The 19845-nt window shown below is 41.7% G+C and overlaps 1 pseudogene; it reads left to right on the top strand.

Moving 5' to 3' along the window:
- The first annotated feature begins 2696 nt into the window (after window positions 1–2696).
- LOC126254282 (5S ribosomal RNA) lies at window positions 2697–2814 on the top strand (annotated as a pseudogene).
- Window positions 2815–19845: the final 17031 nt, after the last annotated feature.

Below are 19845 nucleotides of genomic sequence, written 5' to 3'. Positions count from 1 at the left end.
TGTCGACAGCATAAGCTCCATAGAGTTTTCCAAGCGTTTGTGAATATTGCCCACAGTTTCTTTCTCTGCAGTGAGAAATTCAACGACGGCACGTTGCTTGTAACGTACATCACCTACAGACGCCATTTTGAAACTGTGCTGCAGCTACGCTATCTGTCGGAAGTTACGGAAACTCGGCGCGCTCACTCAGGAGACTTCCAATAATACATACGTAACGTTTCGGAGTCGTAGCATTGTTTTCAGACGAGAAAAAAAATTCGGTGCAGTACTTTCTGGGCAACCATCGTAGAATTCCGAACAGCCGTATTTGAAATTAACTCTCATTATCAGTATTGTTTTCAAAGAATCTAATTTCATTTGAGTTTTCTCCGACGTCCATATCTTATTCATCGAAGAAAATACACGCTCGACTGTTGCATTTGTACTGGGAAGATATGTTTGAGTGTGAAGTGCTGGAACATTTGTATCCAACGCATATCAGTAACAGTTTTTCTATTCTTCATTCTGTATCCTCTGAAGCGTGACAAACTGCTGCATATTAAGACACTCTTGGAACACGTCATTAATTCTGCTGTTTGGTAACACATTTGTAAGAGATTTGCAGCATTTTTTACCTCATCCCATGTAAGTACGTAAGTCCGAAAGAAGGCATTTGTAGTCTGAAAAGGCACTAAGTGGCCAGTCGACCAATATAGTGTACGCTGCTGTAATAATATTCACACACTCTTTCAGTGAATTTATTAACGTTTTATATCCCCCTCAGATTCAAGTTTGTTTAAAATACTTCTCATAACGTGTAGCACGTATCTGGTTTTTGGTTTCTCTCTCATATTCATTCTTAAATCATGAAGAGTTTCTTGAATCTCTTCAACTGCAACATGCAGTTCTTCAATCTTCGGTATTGCACCACGAAAATTTGATGCCTGATTATGTAAAAACATAACACGGTATGTTAAATTAGGGATGCGATACTGAAATAAAGTATAGTTACTTTTACAATGCCTGAGAAATAGAAAGTTACGTGACGAAACCACACAAGACTGGAAATTTGATTTGATTTCTAAACACCAGAACATTCAAGCAGAACCCGATGGGGACAAGTGGGGCCGGAATCCAAAAATCGGAACTGTCCCGGCCAAATTGGGAAGTCTACTAACTTTAACTTAATGGCAGACAACCGACAGAGACAAGTCTCTGAGGGTTACAACAGCCGCATGAATGTTCACATAACTGATTGACACAAGTCGCTGACGGTTAATGTTAATGTTTACATTCACTCTGTTAATGTTTCATTCATTCTGTGAATGTTTAAATTCACTCTGTGTTTGAGTGATTTCAGTTACGTACTTTTTCAGCATTTTCAGTTACACGTAATAAACGGTGACTACGGTTGCCAACTTCTACAGATACAAACAACAGATCTTACTACAAGGAGAAAGGAATGAAAAGTGTACGGTATTGCTAAAAACGAAGCATCTCAAAATTTACGTATTTATTTACTCAGCTACGAAATTTTCGTACTTCTCGCATTAAGTGTTATGTATGAGGCGGAACTAAGGGCCTCATGGAAAAAGGGTGACCCGGCTGAGTCACCTAATTTGACTCAGTCTGATCACAAGGGGTGGTCATTATTGCACGCGTTGATCACGTAGGCTGACGTGAGGATCAGTGAACTATACTTGACGGGATGTATCTGGAACATCTTAGGAGATTAGTAAGTTAGTACACAGGAATACAAACAAATACTTAGCTTTAATCCAGCATCAGCGGCGAACGTCGATCTTGACTTTGTACAATAAAATTTTCAAGTGCAGTTATAGACTGAACTGCGAATACTTCTTTAGAATTCTGATTGCTTCACACATGTAGATAAATAAACTGTATATGGCGCCTGGCTAGGTCGTACCTACTGACTTAGCTGAAGGCTATGCTAACTAGCGTCTCTGCAAATGAGATCTCTGAAGCTGTAACGAGTGGACCATTCCTATTAACGTCGGCTGTAGAACTGGCCAGTGCGCTAGCTTGTCTCGTAAGATCAGCCGAGTGGCGGCGCTCGGTCTGGTAGCGTCGAGTGGCGACTCGCGGGTCCGATGTGTACTGACGGACCGCGGCCGATTTCAAGCCTACAACGTAGCCAGTGTGGTGACACCACACAAAGTATAAATATTCGGCTGTTTTTAAAGTTTAATAACTGGAGCTACGTTATAAATAACCTAAGAACTATTTTTTATTTAAATTTATTGAAGCTCTGTCTCTCTCTTACAGTTGTTGTGTACCAATCAACGATAATTCTATATCGCAAATGCTGAGGTGACGTGAGCAGAAAACATTTTTAAAATTTAGTAACTGGAGCGACATTATATATTAATGTTTAAATAATCTAACAACTATTTTTATTTCCGCTGGTTTGCACCAATCAACGATAATTCTACTTCAGTAAATACTGAGGTGACGTGAGCAGAAGGCATGTAACACACAGTTTTCTTTGTTTGGTGGCTTAAGCAAACACTGTCACTTGTTGGAATTGTTTCTGTGAGTTATATATGTCATCACTCGTCAGTTTTGTTTCAGTTTCTTTAATTAATATAGTTTCATAATACGAATCATCCTTGCAGATATTGTATATAACACTAAATTTATCTTGTGGGTCAATTTTTATCCAGTCATGTCAATTCTTCCATTCCTATGTCACTGAGGGCAACGGCCTTGCCGAAGTGAATACACCGGTTCCCGTGAGATCACCGAAGCTAAGCGCTGTTGGGCGTGGTCGGCACTTGGATGGGTGACCATCCAGGCCGCCATGCGCTGTTGCCATTTTTCACGGTGCACTCAGCCTCGTGATGCCAATTGAGGAGCTACTCGACCGAACAGTAGCGGCTCCGGTCAAAGAAAACCATCATAACGACTGGGAGAGCGGTGTGCTGACCACACGCCTCTCCTATCCGCATCCTCAATGAGGATGACACGACGGTCGGATGGTCCCGATGGGCCACTTGTGGCCTGAAGACGGAGTGCTTTATGTCATTGAGTGTTTCGGCATTTCGACCTGATCTCAAAGTTCAGTATCAAGAAAACGCCTTTTCATAAACGTGGAGCAAAAACAGAACTAAAAGCAGCTTACTAACTCTCAATAAAAAGCATATATCGCAAGGGCAATAATAGTGACGACAGACGATAACAGAGTGCAGACAACAATAATGATTTAACGACACGAAAACGATCGTTTGTTTCTGCTCAGAGGTGAATGCATGCGGGGTGCGTCGACTGTTTTTCCACAGACCTTTATCACTCAAAAGAATGAAAAAAAGAGCTGTCCAACCGATACGTAAAGCTGCAACTGACTGAATCTGTCGTTTTCATTCGGTAGCTCCCATAGACTGGTTTGACTCAAAACAATGAATGAATAATTCAACCGAGACGTAGAACTACAATGGACTAAATAAACTGTATTTATTCGATTGTTCCCACCATACATCTAGTGACTCTATTGAAGACGAATAGTTTGTCGCTCTGGCATCGACCACTGTAAGTCAGTGGCGAAGTCGGTTTTTTTTCTCCCCCACATTAGAGATGGAACGTTGCTTCCGTTATTGACCTTATTTTCGATTATATGCATTAAATACAACATTTTAACAATTTAATGTTCGAAATAGAAAGAGTATTTGGGTTTGTGATTGTATTACCGTAACTCTGCAGAGGGCGCGTGTCGGTTTATAGTACCGCCAGTTCCGTTTTCTTTTCGTAATTAAGTTGCTGCGCCAAGCATACAACAATGGTGCTAGATTTGCTTCGATGACATTGTCAGGCGGTAAGTTTCATTACTGTCGCATAATAAGCAAAAAAGTAGGGGTAAGCTATAGGGAGAGACGGGTCATATACAATATGTACAACAACCAAGAGGGAATAATAAGAGTGGACGATCAAGAACGAAGTGCTCGTATTAAGAAGGGTGTAAGACAAGGCTGTAGCCTTTCGCCCCTACTCTTCAATCTGTACATCGAGGAAGCAATGATGGAAATAAAAGAAAGGTTCAGGAGTGGAATTAAAATACAAGGTGAAAGGATATCAATGATACGATTCGCTGATGACATTGTTATCCTGAGTGAAAGTGAAGAAGAATTAAATGATCTGCTGAACGGAATGAACAGTCTAATGAGTACACAGTATGGTTTGAGAGTAAATCGGAGAAAGACGAAGGTAATGAGAAGTAGTAGAAATAGGAACAGCGAGAAACTTAACATCAGGATTGATGGTCACGATCCAATGAAGTTACGGAATTCTGCTACCTAGGCAGTAAAATAACCAATGACGGACGGAGCAAGGAGGACATCAAAAGCAGACTCGCTATGGCACAAAAGACATTTCTGGCCAAGAGAAGTCTACTAATATCAAATACCGGCCTTAATTTGAGGAAGAAATTTCTGAGGATGTACGTCTGGAGTACAGCATTGTATGGTAGTGAAACATGGGCTGTGGGAAAACCGGAACAGAAGAGAATCGAAGCATTTGAGATGTGGTGCTACAGACGAATGTTGAAAATTAGGTGGACTGATAAGGTAAGGAATGAGGAGGTTTTACGCAGAATCGGAGAGGAAAGGAATATGTGGAAAACACTGATAAGGAGAAGGGACAGGATGATAGGACATCTGCTAAGACATGAGGAAATGACTTCCATGGTACTAGAGGGAGCTGTAGAGGGCAAAAACTGTAGAGGAAGACAGAGATTGGAATACGTCAAGCAAATAATTGATGACGTAGGTTGCAAGTGCTGCTCTGAGACGAAGAGGTTAGCACAGGAACGGAATTCGTGGCGGGCCGCATCAAACCAGTCAGTAGACTGACGACCAAAAAAAAAAAGATGCTCCATAATAGCCGGATTGATCTCTGAAGTGGACAACTACACTGAGGCGGCACTGCGAGCGGCACGCTCCCTGTAAGTGGCTCTAAGCACTATGGGACTTAGCATCTGAGGTTATCAGTCCCCTAGACTTAGAACTACTTAAACCTAAATAACCTAAGGACATCACACACGTCCATACCCGAGGCAGGATTCGAATCTGCGACTGTAGCAGCAGCGCGGTTCCGGACTGATGCGCCTAGAACCGCTCGGACACAACGGCCAGCCGTGACGTAAGTAAATGTGGCATAATATTTGCTGAATGTTTTGAATATCAGAAGCTATATTTTACAAAAACACTTCGAGTGAACGCTTATTTAGGCACAGAAGGTTAGTATTATAATTTTCCCATTGCCTCAAAAGTTCGCACTAAGAAAAGGATTGACGCCCGACGAAATTGAGCGCCCTCATCTGCAATCATCTGACGAAGAGGATTATGCTGATTTCTTTGACAGCGACGATGAAACAGAAATAAGCGAGGTTGTAGATTATGCAGTGAATATGAGCAATCGTACGATAGTGCAAATGAAGCGAATGAGTTACCAAGCGACGTGTGCAATTTTTGTATTGGTAAGGACGTGGAAACTTTATGGGTAAATAACGCGTTAGTGGTATCGGGTAAAACAAAACGTAAGAGTATAATCAAGGTCTTACCTGACCCGAAACGCATTTCTACAGGATTTAAAGCTGAAATTTGATCCAGAGGTGTTGTTGTTGTGGTCTTCAGTCCTGAGACTGGTTTGATGCACCTCTCCATGCTACTCTATCCTGTGCAAGCTTCTTCATCACCCAGTACCTACTGCAACCTACATCCTTCTGAATCTGCTTAGTGTATTCATCTCTTGGTCTCCCTCCACAATTTTACCCTCCGCACTTCCCTCCAATACTACATTGGTGATCCCTTGATGCCCCAGAACATGTCCTACCAATCGATCCGTTCTTCTAGTCGTGTTGTGCCACAAATTTCTCTTCTCCGCGATTCTATTCAATACCTCTACCCATCTAATCTTCAGCATTCTTCTGTAGCACCACATTTCGAAAACTTTTATTCTCTTCTTGTCCAAACTATTTATCGTCCAAGTTTCACTTCCGTACATGGCCACACTCCATACGAATACTTTCAGAAACGACTTCCTGACAATTAAATCTATACTCGATGTAAACAAATTTCTCTTCTTCAGAAACACTTTCCTTGTCACTGCCAGTCTACATTTTATATCCTCTCTACTTCGACCATCATCAGTTATTTTGCTCCCCAAATAGCAAAACTCCTTTACTTCTTTAAGTCTCTTATTTCCTAATCTACACTCCTGCAAATTGAAATAAGAACACCGTGAATTCATTGTCCCAGGAAGGGGAAACTTTATTGACACATTCCTGGGGTCAGATACATCACATGATCACACTGACAGAACCACAGGCACATAGACACAGGCAACAGAGCATGCACAATGTCGGCACTAGTACAGTGTATATCCACCTTTCGCAGCAATGCAGGCTGCTATTCTCCCATGGAGACGATCGTAGAGATGCTGGATGTAGTCCTGTGGAACGGCTTGCCATGCCATTTCCACCTGGCGCCTCAGTTGGACCAGCGTTCGTGCTGGACGTGCAGACCGCGTGAGACGACGCTTCATCCAGTCCCAAACATGCTCAATGGGGGACAGATCCGGAGATCTTGCTGGCCAGGGTAGTTGACTTACACCTTCTAGAGCACGTTGGGTGGCACGGGATACATGCGGACGTGCATTGTCCTGTTGGAACAGGAAGTTCCCTTGCCGGTCTAGGAATGGTAGAACGATGGGTTCGATGACGGTTTGGATGTACCGTGCACTATTCAGTGTCCCCTCGACGATCACCAGTGGTGTACGGCCAGTGTAGGAGATCGCTCCCCACACCATGATGCCGGGTGTTGGCCCAGTGTGCCTCGGTCGTATGCAGTCCTGATTGTGGCGCTCACCTGCACGGCGCCAAACACGCATACGACCATCATTGGCACCAAGGCAGAAGCGACTCTCATCGCTGAAGACGACACGTCTCCATTCGTCCCTCCATTCACGCCTGTCGCGACACCACTGGAGGCGGGCTGCACGATGTTGGGGCGTGAGCGGAAGACGGCCTAACGGTGTGCGGGACCGTAGCCCAGCTTCATGGAGACGGTTGCGAATGGTCCTCGCCGATACCCCAGGAGCAACAGTGTCCCTAATTTGCTGGGAAGTGGCGGTGCGGTCCCCTACGGCACTGCGTAGGATCCTACGGTCTTGGCGTGCATCCGTGCGTCGCTGCGGTCCGGTCCCAGGTCGACGGGCACGTGCACCTTCCGCCGACCACTGGCGACAACATCGATGTACTGTGGAGACCTCACGCCCCACGTGTTGAGCAATTCGGCGGTACGTCCACCCGGCCTCCCGCATGCCCACTATACGCCCTCGCTCAAAGTCCGTCAACTGCACATACGGTTCACGTCCACGCTGTCGCGGCATGCTACCAGTGTTAAAGACTGCGATGGAGCTCCGTATGCCACGGCAAACTGGCTGACACTGACGGCGGCGGTGCACAAATGCTGCGCAGCTAGCGCCATTCGACGGCCAACACCGCGGTTCCTGGTGTGTCCGCTGTGCCGTGCGTGTGATCATTGCTTGTACAGTCCTCTCGCAGTGTCCGGAGCAAGTATGGTGGGTCTGACACACCGGTGCAATGTGTTCTTTTTTCCATTTCCAGGAGTGTAATTCCCTCAGCATCACCTGATTTACTTCGACTACATTTCATTATCCTCGTTTTATTTTTGTTGATGTTCATCTTATATCCTCCTTTCAAGACACTGTTCATTCCGTTCAACTGCGCTTCCAGGTCCTTTGCTGTCTCTGATAGAATTACAATGTCATCAGCGAACCACAACGTTTTGATTTTTTCTCCATGGATTTTAATACCTACTCCGAATTTTTCTTTTGTTTCCTCTACTGCTTGCTCAATACACAGATTGAATAACATCGGGGATAGGCTATAACCCTATCTCACTCCATTCCAAACCACTGCTTCCTTTCCAGGCCCCTAGACTCTTATAACTGCCATCTGGTTTCTGTACAAATTGTAAATAACCTTTCGCTCCCGGTATTTTACCCTTGCCACCTTCAGAATTTGAAAGAGAGTATCCAGTCAACATTGCATAAGTTTTCTCTAAGTATACAAATGCTAGAGACGAAGGTTTGCCTTTCCTTAATGTAACTTCTAAGCTAAGTCGTAGGGTCAGTATTGCCTCACGTTTTCCTACATTTCTACGTAATCCAAACTGATCTTCTCCGAGGTTGGCTTCTATCAGTTTTTCCATTCGTCTGTAAGGAATTCGTGTTAGTATTTTGCAGCCCTTGACTTACTAAACTGACAGTTCGGTAATTTTCACATCCTAAGATAACTGACTGTATTGCTGCGAACACCAGTAGGTATATAAATAACAATACATTATCTGTGAATTACGTGGGGACAGAGACAGCAATGATACTTCTGCTTCTGAAATAATGGCTGTCTCACGAGCACTGTTTTTCATTGCTGTACAAAAAGGGGAACGCACAATCGTATTAGAGCTGTGGACATCAAATGGCTCAGGAATGATGGTTCTCAGGGCAGCATTTAGCTACAAGAGCTTTCTGTTCTTTCTCCGATCACTGAGTTTTGATGATTCTTCAACAAGAAAAGGGCTACTTGCAATAGACAGAACTGCTGCCATCCGCGACCTCCACTCTGCATTTTTGAACAACTGCAGAAAGAACTACAGTCTAGGGTAGATCACAACCATAGATAAAATGCTTGTTAGTTTTTGTGGACGTTGCGGTTTTGTGCACTACATAGCCAATAAGCCGGCCAAGTACCGTTTCAAGTTGTCCACATTGTGTAATAGGAAAATAATTTACACTTGTAACTCCGAAATATACTCCGTCAGACAGAATCCTGGACCATATCTTTCATCTAACCAGTCTACGGACGTTGTGAAGACATTAGCTGAACCAATCAAGGGTGCTCACAGGAATGTAACTGCGAACAACTACTGTAGTAGTCGTGCTTCAGGAGAGTATCTTCTAGAAAATGGGCTAATCTTTGTAGGGACCCACATGCCTTGCTCATACTGTGGCATCAAGGAGTCAGGCCTGCAAGATAAGTGGTCTGCCAAGCGAGTGGATTCATTCTTATTTATCGAGTAACATCAACTCTCGTACTCACAATTAAGTTACAAATTATCCTCCTGTATGAATAATACGCAACGGAAACGCACATCTGACTATCAGTGATTTACAGAACTCTGACTGTTCACTACGCACTGGAAATACCACATTTTCTTTTTGTCTTTTATTTAACGGCTTTTATCAACACGTGGCCACCGCACTGAATATGAATGGCGCACACATTATAAATTCGTGACATTCGAAGGAAAAGGCCACCAATCTTTTTCTTTTCACTATCTTATTTATTCCGATAAATTCTATAACCTAAACACACAAATTCTATAACCTACGACAATAACACATGAGAAATTCCGCCCAGTGGGCATGGCTTTACATTGGTGAATCTCTATATTATGGTCTCGTAATTATTTAACGCTATAGTGCATTTTCTGGATAGGATGGTGGATCTTTTATTATTTCTCACACTTCGACTCTCACAATCATCATCACGAAACTTTCCTCCAGACCGAGCAGTACAAAAGGAACACACATAACCCACTAATCTTTTGAAACTACCTTGCTACTCTCCCATGCAAACCACACATACCCAAATTACATGACATACACCACACTACAATATGAAATACTACACAGGGAATAGTCACAACATTATCACTTTCAGCTTTCCCACTTCAATTAATATTTATCCCAGTTTCACACGACACTGCCCAACTTTGTAATTCTACTTTCCTACTATGAACTCTGGAGATATTTGCACGTCTTCCTGTGCAATGCAAGCCAAGTGGCGTTGCTGGATAGACGGCCGACTCACCTTGCTTCTCTCTCAGAGTTTCAATCTAGCGTCACACGGAATCATATCACGCAAAGTAATATTAAGAACATATTCATCACACACGCGAGTCCTCAACTGATACCATGGACGAGTACTTCTCTTTATCCTTTGTCTCATACACAGATTGAGACTCACACAGTACTCACCACGTGGAAGTACTCGTCTCTAATTTCAAGTCCTGCACACGCCATTTCTTAAATATTTCAACTTATGGTACACACGCTATTTCTTAAATATTTCAACTTATTGTACACACGCTAGTAATTCAGCTTAACTTAAGCACACGGAAGTATTTCAACTTATTGCTAAACGTAGTTTCATTGTGACCGTTGGTTACTTCCGAAGATTACTACAATCCCCTTAATATTACCTGCCTGACATTTAATTCTCCCCACAAAAGTTCCTGAGATAGAGAAATTATTATTTCAAACTACTCTTAAATATTCCACATGCATACCATGTCTCCACTCTTTTGTCATTACAGAGCACAACTAAAGAAGGTCTTAACAGCACAAGATCCAGCGGCAGAGTGCTGAAACATGGCCGTTCTCCAGGTCCTCTCGCACCTCTGCTGAAGTGGGGGAGCACCTTGCTACCGTATTGGTCAGCCACATATCAGGTGCTCAAAGCTCAGGTAAATTTCATCTCTTTGGTCCCACCAAAGGTGGCCAAAGGATCGTCTCAAAGATGATCATATATTCACATTCACTATCTGCGGTTAGCAGACGACCATACATTCATTCATTTCACAGATCTCACCAAACTGGTTGTAGGGATTTATTTTGTGGGAGTGCACATGTTATCAATTAAATAAATAAATTGTCATTCTTCCCCACACTGGTATCCGGCTTCGCTGTATTAATTGTAATTGAGTTATTTTACAAAAACATGTGTTGTTCTGACAAAAATAATGAAGTATGTTGTACCTATTTTCAATGTCGGGCGGTACTGTACGCTTTCATCACCGGCTACCCATGAAGAAAAAAATGGCACGGTACTATCCTTGCAATGCGAGGGTATTTCCGATCATTTTTTTAAGAAAGTTGTATTAGAACAAACGTAGCAAGTCATCAAAATAACCAGGAGGAGACCTTAGCCGCTTGCGACCTCAAATAGACGACCAAATGCTGTTACTTTACCAAATTATTGACACAGTTGTTGCATTATTGTACTCTCCACAATCTGGAGTAACGTACACATACAAATTTACAACAATCCACATGACAAATAAAACATTACATCATACAAATAAAAAAATAATGTTGAGGTAAAAATTTGCTTAGTTACTGGGGTTTTCGTTATTTTTATGAGTAATCCAAACTTCACTAATTCTATGACAAATAAAAAAAATACTAATTGTACTCATGAAATTTTAAATAGCTCACCGTCCAAACACAGAGCAAGTAATCTGACATTCATAAATTGCGTTGTAATAATCTTTACACAGCAAAGTCTAAATACAAAACAAAATCAACAAAAGAAAAACATTGCGTACATGTAGAATGTCAGGCTCCATACCATTACTCTAAAATATACATCAAACCTGCAGAGAAATAAAACTGAGAAGAAAAACAATGAAATATACCACAAGTCACATACTGGTTACGTAATATAGTCAACCTAAGACATCATGTCATACCTCGTTAACTATCATCACTTAAGCAATTGCCACCACTACTCGACTGTGAGTTTAACCTTATCCTTGTCCACCAGTACAAATACCTGCTGCTGAGCCAGTCAGTCCATCAACTTTGATCAATACACACAGTAAATAGTTTAGCAATAAGTGCTTGAATCCACCAATAGCTCTCGTATCTTACTCTACTGATCATTTCTCTGGTGTTACACATTTGGACGACAAGAACTTGCATTTCGACTCGCCTTTGTTACACTGAAAGGGTACAGTACCGCCCGACATTGAAAATAGGTACAAAATACTTCATTATTCTTGTCAGAACAACACATTTTTTGTGTAAAAGTAACTCAATTTGAATTAATGCAGCGAAGCCGGATACCAGTGTGGGAAAGAATGACAATTTATTTATTTAATTGAAAACATGTGCACTCCCACAAAGTAAATCCCTACATCCAGTTTGGTGAGATCTGTGAAATGAATGAATGTATGGTCGTCTGCTAACCACAGATAGTGAATGTGAATATATGATCATCTTTGAGTCGATCCTTTGGCCACCTTTGGTGGGACCAAAGACATGAAATTTACCAGAGCTTTGAGCGCCTGAAATGTGGCTGACCAATACGATAGCAAGGTGCTTCCCCCACCTCGACAGAGATGGGAGATGACCTACAGAACGGCCATGTTTCGGCACTCTGCCGCTGGATCTTGTGCTGTTAAGACCTGTTTTAGTTGTGCTCCGTAATGACAAAAGAGTGGAGACATGGTATGCATGTGGAATATTTAAGAGTAGTTTGAATTAATAATTTCTCTATCTCAGGAACTTTTGTGGGGAGAATTAAATGTCAGGCAGGTAATATTAAGGGGATTGTAGTAATCTTCGGAAGTGACCAACGGTCACAATGAAACCACATGTAGCTATAAGTTGAAATACTTCCGTGTGCTTAAGTTAAGCTGAATTACTAGCGTGTGTACGATAAGTTGAAATATTTAAGAAATAGCGTGTGTACCATAAGCTGAAATATTTAAGAAATGGCGTGTGCAGGACTTGAAATTAGAGACGAGTACTTCCACGTGGTGAGTACTGTGTGAGTCTCAATCTGTGTATGAGACAAAGGATAAAGAGAAGTACTCGTCCATGATATCAGTTGAGGACTCGCGTGTGTGCTTAATATTACTTTGCGTAATAGGATCCCGTGTGACGCTAGATTTAAACTCTGAGAGAGAATCAAGGTGAGTCGGCCGTCTATCCAGCAACGCCACTTGGCTTGCATTGCACAGGAAGACGTGCATATATCTCCAGAGTTCACAGTAGGAAAGTAGAATTACAAAGTGGGGCAGTGTCGTGTGAAACTGGGATAAATATTAATTGAAGTGGGAAAGCTGAAAGTGATAATGTTGTAACCCTTCTCTGTGTAGTATTTCATATTGTTGTGTGGTGTATGTCATGTAATGTGGGTATGTGTGGTTTGCATGGGAGAGTAGCAAGGTAGTTTCAAAAGATTAGCGGGTTATGCATGTTCCTTCGGTACCGCTCGGTCTGGAGGAAAGTTTCGTGATGATGATTGTGAGAGTCGAAGTGTGAGGTATAATAAAAGATCCACCATCCTATCCAGAAAGTGCACTGTAGCGTTAAATAATTACGAGACCATAATATAGAGATTCACTAATGTAAAGCCATGCCCACTGGGCGGAACTTCTCATGTGATATTGTTGTAGGTTATAGAATTTGTGTGTTTAGGTTATAGAATTTATCGGAATAAATCAGATAGTGAAAAGAAAGAGATTGGTAGACTTTTCCTTCAAATTGTAAGTTGTCATAATGTCCCGAATTTACAATGTGTGCGCCATTCATATTCAGTGGGATGGCCACGTGTTAATAAAAGCCGTTAAATAAAAGACAAAAAGAAAATGTGGTATTATCAGTGCGTAGTGTACAGTCAGAGTTCTGTAAATCACTGATAGTCAGATATGCATTTCCGTTGCGTAGTAATCATATAGGAGGATAACTTGTAACTAAGTGTGAGTACTAGAGTTCATGTTACTCGTCAAATAAGAAAGAATCGACTCGCTTGGCAGACCACTCATCTTGCAGGCCTGACTGCTTGATGCCACAGTATGAGCAAGGCATGTGGGTGCCTCTCATAATGTCGAACCTGCCAGGATATTTCTTGTTAGGATATTTTGTTGTCATGATGATTTGGCCAGGATATATTTTGCCAGGATTCCTTTTTCAGGATATTTTCTGCCAGGATATATTTTTGCCAGGATATTTTACTGTTAGGGTTTGCTGTTAAGATTTTTCTTATTTTGATGCAATATATTGTGATAGCGCTAAGAAGTAAATTTTTTTCTATTTGCAATTTATTTCTGGATTGGTGAGGATCTTTTATTTTTTTATGAAATTAATTGCTATATCGTCCAAGGCTGGAAGATCGTGGTATAATTTTTTTTGCGTAATGTCCGTAGTAACTAGGTCGCAGTCGAAAAGTGTAGTCACCATGGAGAATAGCGATTCTGGGGTGAACGTAGCAGTACAGCAGGAAGTAGCTGTTGACGATGGGTTAATGAGCGGGGACGGCAAACACTCCGGAGGGGCTGAATTGTTCAGCGGACCACGGCTAGGTGATCCTTTATGTGGCAGGCTTTGTTCACAATCGGGGGCTTTTCCCGACGACGCGGGCGAGCCGGGACTAGGTCAGGTATGCAGTGAAAGTGCAGCTACCCTAGGCGAGGCTACGGTTTCTCAGGCGAACGAGGTGAGCGCGTCGAAAGTAGCAAATGACAATGTGATACTGCAGTTTTTACAGAGGATGGATAGGGAGGCTAAGGAGAGAGATAGGGAGGCGAAGGAGAGACATAGGGAGTTTATGGAAAGTTGGGAAGCGATGGATAAAGGTAGTAAGGAAAGTATGGAGACATTGGATAAGGGAAATAAAGAGGCAATGAGGAAGCTACACACAGTTATTGATGAGCGTCTGCCCGCAGTTAATAATCGGTTAGATGAGGGGGAGAAGAATATGGGTGCTTTGAAGGAAGTATGTGACGCCATGAAAGAAAAAGCAAATAATTTGGAGGTACAAGCATTTGCAGTAGAGAGTGATACTACTGAGCGTATGGACGTGTTGCCGGATGAGCGAATCAAAGAGGTAGTGGTCAGAATGAATACGAGTAGTGCAGATGCAGAAAAGATCAGTACAAGAGGCGAGACAGGCTCTGACAGTACGCAACGAGCGGTTTATGCCGACCAGGAGGAGATACAACCACCATTACAGTTTAAAGAGGCACAATTAGAAATAAGTAGGAAACATAGTGAAGAACTAGCACAGTTGCAATCAGCGTGCAGTAGCGAAGGTGACACACCACCAGGTAGATTGCAGAGGGAGAGTGAGATAAACTCAAAAGGCGAAAATAGGCAGAAAGAGGAAGACGAATTCACAGAGTCAGAAGAACGGTTGTGTCGGATAAAACAGGTGGCAGACCCAACTGGGTATAGTCCAAGGCTGTCTCAATTTCAAGATTCGTTACCTCCATCGTGGGGACTGCTCCTCAAAACGAAGTTTGTGTATTACCATTTGAGGGACGAGGCTAGAGCGAAAATGCAGGAAGACATTAAAGACTGTAGTAGCTATTTAAATGAATTCTGGTCGAAAAGTAAGCAGGACCAGCTTAAGCAAAGCATATTGATGATGCCAAATCGTAACGAAGGTGGTATAAAGGATTCAGCGTCGTGCTATCAGGTAATGTTCAGACGAAACAGGTATTTGGATGTGACATACGAACCTGGGGAGTTCATTAGGATCTGTATAACGAAGTTGCCAGTGAGATTGCGCAGAGATATAGTGATAGCAGGCAGAGGCGTAGACGATTCTGCGTCATTTCAGCACTTGTTACAAGGATTGGGTAATGAGAGCAATATCGTGAACGGAGACACGACTCATAGGTCAGATAGTGCCAAGGATAGGAACGGCAGAAGCTATCAGAATGACAGGAGAGCATGGAATCCTGGCATTTCATTCTTGTCGTAATAGATTGATAGATAGGAGAAACTAATCCAACATATCAGCCCTTAGCATCTTGCCTTAAAACACATGCAGCTAGCACTGAAAATTGTCTATGTAGCAGACATACTCTACTGATATGTAGGAGTGCAAATACCATATTTCTGATCAGAGAATAAAACACCAGTAATGGCATCTGTTAGGCTGGTCTCTCAGAGCAAAATTTGCAAATTTTTATTTCGAATAGTAAAGTAAAAGAATTGTTTCCTCAAAGAAACCAGTTGCTAAAATGTTATGTAATAATGCCAGTGAGTCCAGTTAAATTAGTGTGATTTGACTATTGCAGGTACTTAACACGTAATGTAAAAAGTCAACATGTGATCGAAGTTTTTAAATTAGATGCCATCTGATCTATAGTATGTCATTGTCGTGGAGACAATTATAATGAAGTGCTGTGTATGGTTGTTCGGAATCTGGTATTAGTGAGAGAGGGCACTAGCACCAAAGTTACTAACACTTGGGTTGCCCATTTCTCCCAGCTTGTATATTCTCTGCACACATTTAATTTTCATGTAAGCTTAGACTCCTAACTAGGAAGTTTTTTACCGTGTATAGTGGGCCATTCAGAGTGAGGCGGATTGTCCATGAAAATGCTGTACTGATTGAGACGATCAAGGGAAAACAATCTCGTGGGCTTCATCACATTTCTAACATCAAATTATGGAAAAGTTAAGGATAGATCTAAAGTAGGCGATTTATGGTAGATAGTCAGTGTATTTATTTGTGTGTGTAACGTCGTGCAGGGTCAAATCGAACATAAGAATTTTCAGGCGGGATGTCAGGAAGTATGACAGAATAGACTGGTCGAATGAGTCATGAACAGGAGTCGACAGAGTGGTGTATGTACGTATTTTTTATCATATGAATAAGGATCAAGCAGAAACGACGTGATGATTAATGAGTGGATAAAGATGGTAGATAGAGAAGCGACGTGATAAATAGTAGCGGATAAAGGTGATATTTAGGGAGAGAAGCGACGTGAAGCAGGGTGAGTAATAAAGAGAGATTCGACGTGATGAAACAGTGGTAAATAAATGTGAGTAGAATTAATAACGTGGAGATGTCTTAGATGTATGTTACAGAGAGGCCTGTGTATGCTGCAATAGAGATTGATGCCAATGGCGAAGGAAGACCAGGAAATGATGGAGTAATGGACGGACGGAGAGCCGAAATACGGATGAAGAGATGAGGACAACTGCACAATGTGAAAGGACATAAAGGGAGTATGAGATCCAGATGGAAAACGTTGTGGAATACTGACGTAAGATGTAATATAAGTGTAGATCTAATTCTTAGCATAACATTTGCGATTTGGCAAAAATAATATTTTTTGTTGTTGTTGAAGTCTGGTACCAGTATAACTATTCAAAACGGTACTAATAATGTGTACAGTTATTTTGCAGGTTGAATAATTTGTGTATTTTTTGTTCTTAGATGAAATGTCGCAATTCTAAGTTGATATTTAGCATAAAGTGAATGCAGAGGTAAGCCGATGGAGAGAGGTGCCAGAGTGAAAGGACGAATTCGGAGACTGGAATGCTATCTCCGAAACAGCTTCATGTGTTATGTGGTTGAGTATAAGGGAGCAAAGGTATGGTATGTTGTGAGTGTGGTGGTGTTATAAGGGAGCAAAGGTATGGTATGTTGTCGTGGGTGTGGTGGTGTTAAGGTTAGCTGACTTCTAGACCTATTCTGTTAGTGTATTAATGGTTTGAATGAGAAGGAAAATGTGATGTCTGGTGAGTGAGAGTCGTAGAGTAGTGAGATCAATGCGCACACTCCTGTGAAGGGGATGCTACCGATCTGTAACTAAAACATTATTATGTATTGTTTGATTTGGATGAACCTCGATGGCAGGTCAGGATCTGACATCATGTGGATGGTTCATACGTGTCCTAGAAATGTTGTTATATATAATAAAATGTAAAATATGGAAAGAGATACTGATTTCAGTCTGTCACAAGCACAAAGGTGCATTGTATGTTGTAGATTTAGAGTCACCAGTTTCTAAAATGTTTATTGTGTTAGGATGTTAAAGTAGTTTACTATTTAACAACATGTGGTAGGTAATTGTGAGCTGTGTAGATTATTTCTTATTTTTTTGTTAGAACACTTTAAAGGGGTATTAATTTCAGTCTGTCACAAGCACAAAAGTTCATTGTATATTGTAGTTTTAGAATCAACAGTTTCTAATATTTTCACTGTGATAGGAGGTTAGAGTAGCCTATTATTTGATATTGTAATTATGAGCTGTATAGATTGTTAATTATTCCTTTTGTTTTTTTTTTATACTTTCATGTTTTGTATGAGGGACGACAGGCACAATCAATAGCACAAGTGTGGGCTGTATATAGAAAAGAGATAAATGTTGATGTTGTATGTGTAGAAAACTAGGGTGTATAATTTTATGTTTTTTAGAACAAAGATTCTTTTATTACCAATGTATCTAATAGATCATACATGTAATCAATGAGTATTTAAATAATGTAAGAGTATCCTTTTTGTATGTAATGTTGCGAGATGCACGAAAGGGTCTGACTGATTGGGTGTCGTAACGCCCATACCGCTAGCGGGCCGAGTTGACGTCGCCATCGCGACGGGCGACAGAGCCGCAGCACTCCCCACTCCACTGCCGGTCGGCGTACACTCCACGCGCCCGCTACAGCAGGTCAACGGCCTGGGGCGACACGCACGTACCACTGGCCATTCATAACTTCTGCCACCCTTACGACTGGGGAAAGTATCCCGCGGAGGCAACAGCGGGTGGTTTCTTCTGCTCAACGGCGCGCGCAGCGAAGCCACGGCAGAATGGACGACGCGCGGCAGAGCCCAGCGGGCATTTGTTACCAGCAGCTATTAACTATTACTGGACTGTGGAGCCGTGAAACAAGATGACTGCTCGTATGTCGCCATAAGGTGGAAAGTGAAGGACTGGTGTTTCCACGTTGTGAGTTGTGGAAAAGATTTTGTCTTTAGCAGACAGGACGATCGTTTTGTTTTGTCTTGACCACTGAATGGTGGGATCCATAAACTTTTGGCAGTGACTTGTTAAGTGTGCTTTGTGAATTGCATGTGGGACACTTGGTATACTTAAAGAGGACAGTTGTCGTTTGGTGACCAATTATTGTATGAACACAAGAAACTAGAGTTTGACATTGACATTTGCACTTGTAGTAGGAGACATTTCTTGAATTGGTGCGGGAATAAGTGCTGTTTGTTGGAACTTACGACTTTTAATTACACCATGAACTGAAAGGACAGAACCGTGGGTAATAGTAGTTGTAGGGCCATTTTTGGACGAACAGATTCGTGTGGATGGTAGTCTGAGAGTGACTATGACATTTGTGTTTAATGTGAGATACAGTTTACTGTTCAGTGCGTGTTCAAAATGCCGATTTGAGTGACTTAAAGACTTTCGTCCGGGTAACCATGGGAGAGCTTTGACACCGAGACAGTGTTTCTAGGAAAACTATCAGCAACTTTTTGACCCCAAGAAAATGACAGAATGAAATGTTTCCGTGTGACTCGCAAGATAGGGAATAATGTATTTGTACTTGTAATTGTGTAAATTTTTTTATATGTTACATTCCTGAAGGGACATCAAGTGTAATTGTATTTCATTAACATTTGTGTTTAGAATTGTTAGTGTTTGTTTTTTGTTTGTTCTGGGTTATCAAGTTCACGTAGCATGTTTATTAGAAATGCTTTAATTATTAGCCAGTGGCGTAATACTAACGTAGCGCCTCTCGTAGCATTGATCAGTAAGGTTGTCACAGGGGAGAAGAGTTTGCATTGCACAACAAATATCGGAATTAATTGATGCATTTTGATGTCATGGACAGTAATGATCTTGTTGATGTGTTTGACTGAAGCCATTTATTTTCATTATCACAGTGGTGATATTTCACGTTGAAGTGTAACGAAGGCGAGTCGAAATGCAAGTTCTTGTCGTCTAAATGTGTGACAACAGAGAAATGAGCAGTAGAGTAAGATACGAGAGCTACTGGTGGATTCAAGCACTTATTGCTAAACTATTTACTGCGTGTATTGATGAAAGTTGATGGACTGACTGGCTCAGCAGCAGGTATTTGTACTGGTGGATAAGGATAAGGTTAAACTCACTGTCGAGTAGTTGTGGCAATTGCTTAGCTGATGACAGTTAATGAGGTATGACATGATGTCTTAGACGAACTATATTACGTAACAAGTATGTAACTTGTGGTATATATCATTGTTTTTCTTCT

Source organism: Schistocerca nitens, chromosome 4 (genome assembly GCF_023898315.1).
Source record: "Schistocerca nitens isolate TAMUIC-IGC-003100 chromosome 4, iqSchNite1.1, whole genome shotgun sequence".
NCBI lineage: Eukaryota > Metazoa > Arthropoda > Insecta > Orthoptera > Acrididae > Schistocerca > Schistocerca nitens.
The sequence above is the reverse complement of the archived record's forward strand: the minus strand, read 5'-3'. Positions and strand labels throughout refer to the sequence as shown.